Source organism: Ailuropoda melanoleuca, chromosome 2 (genome assembly GCF_002007445.2).
Source record: "Ailuropoda melanoleuca isolate Jingjing chromosome 2, ASM200744v2, whole genome shotgun sequence".
In the NCBI taxonomy this organism is placed as follows: Eukaryota; Metazoa; Chordata; class Mammalia; order Carnivora; family Ursidae; genus Ailuropoda; species Ailuropoda melanoleuca.
This window is the reverse complement of record NC_048219.1, coordinates 116,486,357-116,493,838: the sequence shown is the minus strand read 5'-3', so window position 1 is coordinate 116,493,838 and position 7,482 is coordinate 116,486,357. Positions and strand designations below refer to the sequence as shown.

Genomic DNA, 7,482 nt, shown 5'->3' with positions numbered 1-7,482 from the left:
AGTGCTTGATATTTGTGTAGTACTTTTCATCCGAAGGTATCAAGGTGCAGGATAAATATTAACTCACACATTCTGTCAGTTTGGGTAGCATTTAAGAGTTTGTAAATTCAGACTTTAAGTCAGAATTACTCCCTCATTCCATTTTACTGCGGTCCAGGACAAGGATAAGTTGTACTTCAATGTTTGAATATAAATAAAAAGATAAAACACACATGAAACTCACATTTCTAACCCCCTATTTCTCCCTCAGAATCCATTTTCTTTTTTAGATTGAAAACAAATAAGTCACAGGGATGAAAAGTACAGCATCGGGAATACGATCAATAAGGTTCACAACCACATACCTGAAGTAACAGAGCAGGCAATGTCGGTCTCGGTGGGTAAAGCTCGTAAACAGGACAGATGATGGTGCAAGTCTGCAGGGCGGCGAGCACCTGGATCTTGCTAAATACCATCCCTGAAATGAAATCCTGAAGAGGCTTCCCAGGGACACAGCAGGTAGGCTTCAGCATAAAGACTATTGGTAGTGTAATCCAAAAATGGTTTTTGAATTTACAAAACACAGTTCTACTCCCTTAGAACACTCATTTCTCCCAAAGGCCTTACTAACTTCCAAAGTATAAATGGGAATCACCTGAAGGGAGGGTGGGATTATGGGTTAGAATTTAGATTAGGAATTACATGTGGCAGTTCTTTCTATGATGCATTATATAAGCCTTCAGATTTTTAAGACAGTGTATGGGCAAGAAATACATATGAAATAATGCTGTGCACCTTCTCTCTCAGAGGCTTCTAGATCATCAGTAAAAGACAACCCTCCAGGCAGGACTAAGAAAACTTCAATGTTCTAGAGTCACAGCTGTAACTAAGCAATAGGATAAGTCACTACCTAATCTTTGCTACTCAAAGTACAGTCTGTGGATCCGCTGTACTGACGTCACCTGGGAACTTACTAGAAATGCAGAATCTCAGACCCCAACCCACACCTACTGAGTTACTATCTGCATTTTATCAAGATCCCAGATGATTCTTCGGAGACTAAAATTTGAGAAACAGAGCTAACAAATACATATGAAGTACATCATGTCTTTCTACACTCTATGCAGTGTTATAGGAGCTTAAGTACTTAATTAACCCACACAATAAATTCGTGAGGTCGGTATAAAGACCACCGTTTTATAGATACAGATAAAAACCTAGCTTCGCCAGTGTATGAGAGCTACTTAAAATGGTATTTATGAGTGTAATTTCGTTTCCTTTCTGATACTCCACTAATGGGCACACGAAGGTTCTTTAGGAAATCTCTGTGGACGGCCATGGTGACCTCGGTCTGTATCATTCCTCACTTAAAACCTTCCTTTCTTGGGATGCCTGGGGGCTCAGTCGGTGAAGCGACTGCCTTTGGCTCAGGTCATGATCCCAGGGTCATGGGATCAAGCCCCAGTTCAGGCTCCCTGGTCAGTGGGGAGCCTGCTTCTCCCTCTCCTTCTGCTTCCCCTGCTTGTGCGCTCTCTCTGGCACTCTCTCTCAAATAAATAAATAAAATCTTAAAAAAAAAAAAAGAGAGAGAGAAAGCCCAACACCTTCTATTTTTAGGGGAAAAAAAACAATTGACAAAGGAAGCAGGCCAGATACTCATCCCAGAATTGTGGAGTAGGACACTTTTGGGAAAGCTGCAAGCTCCACAAAGGGCAGATGAATTTCGCATCTCAGTTTTCCCTTGTTGACCTTACCTTGAAATTTGAGACCACCAAACCGTTCTTTTTTAAAGCATATTGAATAACTAGAAGGTGGGATTTCTTGTCTATTCCTGGTAGTGATCCAAGATTAAAATAATTTCAGGGGTGCCATGGTGGTATAGTTGGTTAAGCAGTGACCCTTGTTTTTGGCTCAGGTCATGGTCTCAGGGTGCTGGGATTGAGCCCGCGTCTGGCTCTGCGCTCATCGAGGAGTCTGCTTCAGGACTCATTTCTTCTGCCCCTCCCCCCACTCACTCACACCCTCTCTCTCTCTAAAATAAATAAATAAATCTTTAAAAAATAAAGATTAAAATTTCAGAAATAAAACCCAAACAAACCTGTTTTCAACATGACAGAGAGAGAGAAAGGAAAAGGAAAATACCAAACCAGATTGTATTTTAAAAAATTAAAGCCATCACCTTTAGCAATGAATGAATAAAGGAAAAAAAGTGCTCCATTGGTTATTATTTCTATCTTCACCTTAAGCACAGAATTTGCATATCCCATGATAGGAAAGGATGCTAATGAAATTACAATATTTAATTTCTTGGGCATAAGCCTATTTCACAGTGTAGTTGACCCTTGAATAGCATGGATTTGAACTGTGTGGGTCGCTTATATATGGATTTTTTACAGTACAGTACTATAAATGTATTTTCTCTTCCTGGTGATTTTATCACTTTATTTTATTTTATTTTATCATAAGTGTATTCTTTTATCCCCATCCCCTATTTCTCCCCTCCCCTCCCCTACCTCCCCTCTGGTAACCATCAGTTTGTTCTCTATAGTTAAGAGTCTGTTTCTTAGTTTGTCTCTCTTTTCTTTTTATTTTCTTTTGCTCATTTGTTTTGTTTCTTAAATTCCACATGAGTGAAATCATATGGTATTTGTCTTTTTCTGACTAACTTATTTTGCTTAGCAGTTTACCCTCAAGGTCCATTCATGTTGTTGCAAATGGCAAGATTTCATTCTTTTTGGGGGCTGATTAATATTTCATTGTATATATATATACACCACATCTTCTTTATCCATTCTTCTATTGATGGACACTCGGGCTGCTTCCATAATTTGGCTATTGTAAATAATGTGGCTATAAACATTGGGGTGAATGCATCCCTTTGAATTAGTGTTTTTGTATTTTGGGGGTAAATACCCAGTAGTATGATTCCTAGATCATAGGGTAGTTCTATTTTTAACGTTTGAGGAGAATCCATACTGTTTTCCAGAGTGGCTGTACCAGTTTGCATTCTCACCAACAGCGCAAGGGTTCCTTTTCCTCCAACATCCTTGCCAACACATGCCGTTTCTTGTGTTTATAATTTTAGCCATTCTAACAGGTGTGAGGTAATATCTCACTTAGTTTTGATTTGTATTTCCCTAATAACAAGCAATGTTGGGCATCTTTTCATATGTCCATTGGCCGTCTGTAACTCTTCTTTGGAGAAATGTCTTCTGCCCATTTTTTAATTGGATTATTTGTTTTTTGGGGTATCAAGTTGTATCAGTTCTTTATATATTTTGGATACTGTTTATTGGATATGTTATTTGCAAATCTCTTCTCCCTTTCAGTAGGTTATCTTTTCTGGTGATTTTCCTAATAACATTTTCTTTCTCTAGCTTGCTTGATTTTAAGAATACAGTGTATAACATATACAACATACAAGACGTGTTAATTGGCTATTGATGTTATCGGTAAGACTTCTGATCAACAGTAGGCTATTAGTAATTCAGTTTCAGGGAAGTCAAAAGTTTTACACAGATTTTCCACTGCACAGGGCATGGGGGTCTCGAAACCCCACCCCCCCCACAACCCCACCCCCCGCCCTGGGTTGTTCAATGGTCAGCTGTAATTTTTTTTCTCTTATTTGACATAAGCTATTTGCTGTGGAATTTATTCAGTTAAAAAAATGACCAGAATCTGTTCTTTGAGGATTTGTACTCTTTCTTTTAGTCCATTACATAATAATCACTAATAGAAAATTTATTACCTGGAATACAAATACTAAAATTCTCTCAATTATTAGAACGGGCGTTATCAATACAATAATGTCTAACTTTTGTTTTTACCTCTATAACACTGAAATTCATTTAGAAAACTCTGTGAGAATCATCAGATTGTTTCAATTGATAAATGACAAAAGGTGCAAACGCTCAGCAATTTCCTCACATTTTATCTGTTGCTATAAAGCAACCATGAGGAATTACATAGAAAGACTCAACAGCAAATATTTTATGCTTCTATGTTTTATTGTAATATTTAAATTAAGAGAATTTTCTTCATATACTAATAATTACTAGATTTGAAGCAAAAAAAAAAAACAACTCCATCTTGATTTTCATTTTGTGCCCATTCTGACTTTCAGATTAAACTCTAAACATCAACTATGATTATTGCTAACATCTTCATATCACTGAGCCTCTGAGATTTTATGCAAAGCCCTGAAAACTTCACTCAGGGTGTCATTAAATTAGGCAAGGCTGGTTTTCCTCTTCCTAACTGAAGCAGTCTCTGATCTTAAAAGTTCATGTCTGGCTAGGCAGTCATGCCCAGTTTTCACAATTTATCATTCCTGTTACTGGTTTCTTTTAATCCCAATAAAATATTCCCTTTCACATGAATATCCTTTACCTGGGTACGTGGAAGAAAAATAACATTTGTTTAAAATTAATTTCTTACTTTTCCTTCAGTGCAGTGCATCTAAAGAAGCAAAACTTATTGCACTAAATTTAATGACATAATAAATTCTTCCTTTCCGACAATACTGTGGTTTAATTCACAAGTGCACTTTAAGCTTTTGCCTTTAGCATCTGATGGGTCATTAGTCTGTATGTAATCCAGCAGCTGGACTCCTCAGAGTCTAAACTCCAACAGCAAGCTCCAAATCAGTAGTTTCTGAAATATGACTTTTAGGTCAAGTGTCCTGAAAAAGAGTGCCTTGGGCATCCCAGATGGAGAACAGGGCATGGCAAGCAACAAACTAGGACAGAATTTGATGCCGGTGCTCACTAAAGACTCCATTCATTCTAACTCACTAAACAACTCTTCTCCAAATGATTTGACTCCTATTTTTGATGTTTCTAGCCAGTAGGCCATGCAATGAAATTGGTTGCTATGTGCCAATAGGCTTAACATACATGTCATCGAGTTGAACATATTCTAATCACATTTTGCCCCAAGAACCTTTGTCTAATATCACAAAACAGTCCATGGAATTGCTATCAGTCATCCTAGACCAAAACAAGATAATTAATGCACATCACCCCCCCTCCTCACCCCGTGGGAGAAATGCGCTCTGCTGGGTCGAATAAGTCTCTTTTCTGTCTTGAGAGCATCTTCTCTTGCTGAGAAACAGAAGTAGAGATACCATTAGTAATTTTCCAGAATTTCACATAAGATTTGGGAAAACCATTTTTCCACACTATCTTTAATAGCCGAAATAGCCAACCTGTCCAATATACTGTAGTTCTGCTAAAGTGCTGCATTCATTTATTCATTCAAATGGTGCTAGATCCTGGAAATAGAGATAAAGTTTACAGTCAGTCCCTGACATCAAGAGTTAAAAATGTTGTTTTGGATAAATGATATAATAGTATACTTTAGCCTGCAACATCGTAATTATATTATCATCTCATCATTACTATGATCATCATTATGATCATCTTGTGTTTGAATTCTTTAAGAATTTAACATAAAAGAAGACTGGACACTGGACACAAATGAGACCTGACATTATACATAGAGAAATGGGGAAAAAAAATCTACCCTCCCCCAAAATGGGATTTTCAATATTCTATAAAAAGCATATTGTCTCACTTCATCATGGTGTCATCTTCCTAGCGGAACTTGGGAGAAAGACTGGACCCCATAGATGAATTAAATCACTTTACTTAGAAACTTAAAAGCCAGCATCTAAAATTGCTGGTTGCCTGTGGTCCCTGTGAGTAGATAGAGGAGCAGTAAATGACACAGCAGCAAGAAAGATGCAGAGGACTTGGATTCCGAAAGCAAAGTGACTGCTGAGAGAGAGAGAGAGAGAGAGAAGCAAGGAGTCGAGCGAGAAGTGAGTAGAGGTGAAGCGGGAGGGCAGAGGAAGCAAGAAAGCAGGAACAAAAGGAGAAGAGAAATTGAAGAGTGGGTGGGAGGAAGAACAAATGAGAAGAGCATTCAACCAGGGCACATACACCTAACCCCATGAAATTAACATCATGAGAATAATCCAGTGCCTCTGTATAGAGAGAACAAGGGGTTGGATCAAGTGGCAAGGCCTCATACATGAGAAAGCCAACCGACCTCTTGGTAGGCAGCCACTGAAATGACCCCTGCCTCCTGATATTCATATCCTGTGTAATCCCCTCCCACTGGTAGTGGGCTGGACCTAGTGACTCACTTCTAACCAACAGAACACAAAAATAGTGAAAGGGTGTCTCTTCCAAGATTAAATTAGAAAAAAAAAAAATGTCCTGGCTTCCACCTTGCTTTTGCTCTCTTACTCTGTCACTTGTCCACTCTGAGGGATGTCAGCTGCCATCTTGTTAGCTGTCCTATGGAAAGGGCCATGTGATATGGGATGAGGATGGCTTCTGGCCAACAGCTAGTAAGAATATGGGGCCCTCAATCCAATAGTTCCCCAGAAACTAAATCCTGCTAACAACTACCAGAGTTTAGAAGCTAATCCTTCCTCAACTGAGACTTTAGATGAGACTGCAACCCTGGCTAACACCTTGATGATGGCTTTGAGAAGTCTTTGAGGCAGGGGCACTTAAGCAAACCTCAGATTCCTAACCCATGGAAACTGTGACATAATAAATATTTGTTGTTTTAATGTGCTGGTTTTTAGGATAATTTATTACACATCAGTGGATAATCAACATACACATTTAATATGAATTTGACCACTTTGCCCAAGATTAACTCCAGATTAGCAGGTGGACTGCTAAGGCAGCCCAAATAGACTTAATAACAGAATTATGAAGACCCAGCCTCTGATAAACTTAACGTGGTTTACATTAATTGGCAAATCTCACTCATGTTTCACACAGATACCTGAGTTTGAGGACCGACTGTGGGTCAGGTGCTTACTAACTCTGAGATAACGGCCAAGCCATTTAACCTCTCTGAGGCACAGCCTTCACATGTGGAAAATGGGGCTAATAGTTATCCCTGCTTGTCGTGCCTGTCATGAGATTGACTTGAGGTCATGTAATTGAAACTACTTTGGAAATTATAAAGTTAGTCATAATGTGAGTACTTAGGAGACTACAGCAGTCCCACTCATGGGATTTTTCTGGGCTAATAACATCTTAAATATTTGCAACTCCTTAAAAAGTATTTCCTCTTTTTTATGAGGCAAAAGATAATATCTCTGTAGTTCTTAAGTTTTGACACAACTAAAAATATCTTAAAGTTTTATTCAGTTTTTCCAAACCTAAGGCTATTCTATCCATGTCCATCTTAAAATTGGTCATTTCTTATATATTGAATACTTGGTCAAATAAGTCTAAAAATTTTCTTTATTTTCAAGGTGAATGTCTTAGGTAACTCTCTCTAGAAACAGAATGAGATAGGAATTCTTGTTCAAATGATTTTTTTTTTTTTTTGAGAGGTGTTTGAAGAAGGAATGGGAAGAAAGAAAGAAAGAACACTAGACAGGAAAGTTGGCTCCTCTGGAGACAAGTTCAGCTGACACCATGGAGAAGCTCTGGAGCACCTCAGCATTTGTCCACCTTGAGGCCTAGAGGCTGG

The 7,482-nt window shown here is 38.4% G+C and overlaps 1 long non-coding RNA gene across 1 annotated transcript in view; it reads right to left on the bottom strand.

Moving 5' to 3' along the window:
• Positions 1-4,067: 4,067 nt before the first annotated feature.
• The window catches only part of LOC117801070, a 93,578-nt gene continuing 90,163 nt past the window's right edge, over positions 4,068-7,482 (bottom strand). Inside the window, exons 13-14 of the long non-coding RNA XR_004623457.1 lie at positions 5,186-5,251; positions 4,068-5,081 (exon numbers count right to left, since the gene is read on the bottom strand). This is a non-coding gene — a long non-coding RNA (uncharacterized LOC117801070). The remainder of the gene's footprint in view (positions 5,082-5,185; positions 5,252-7,482) is intronic.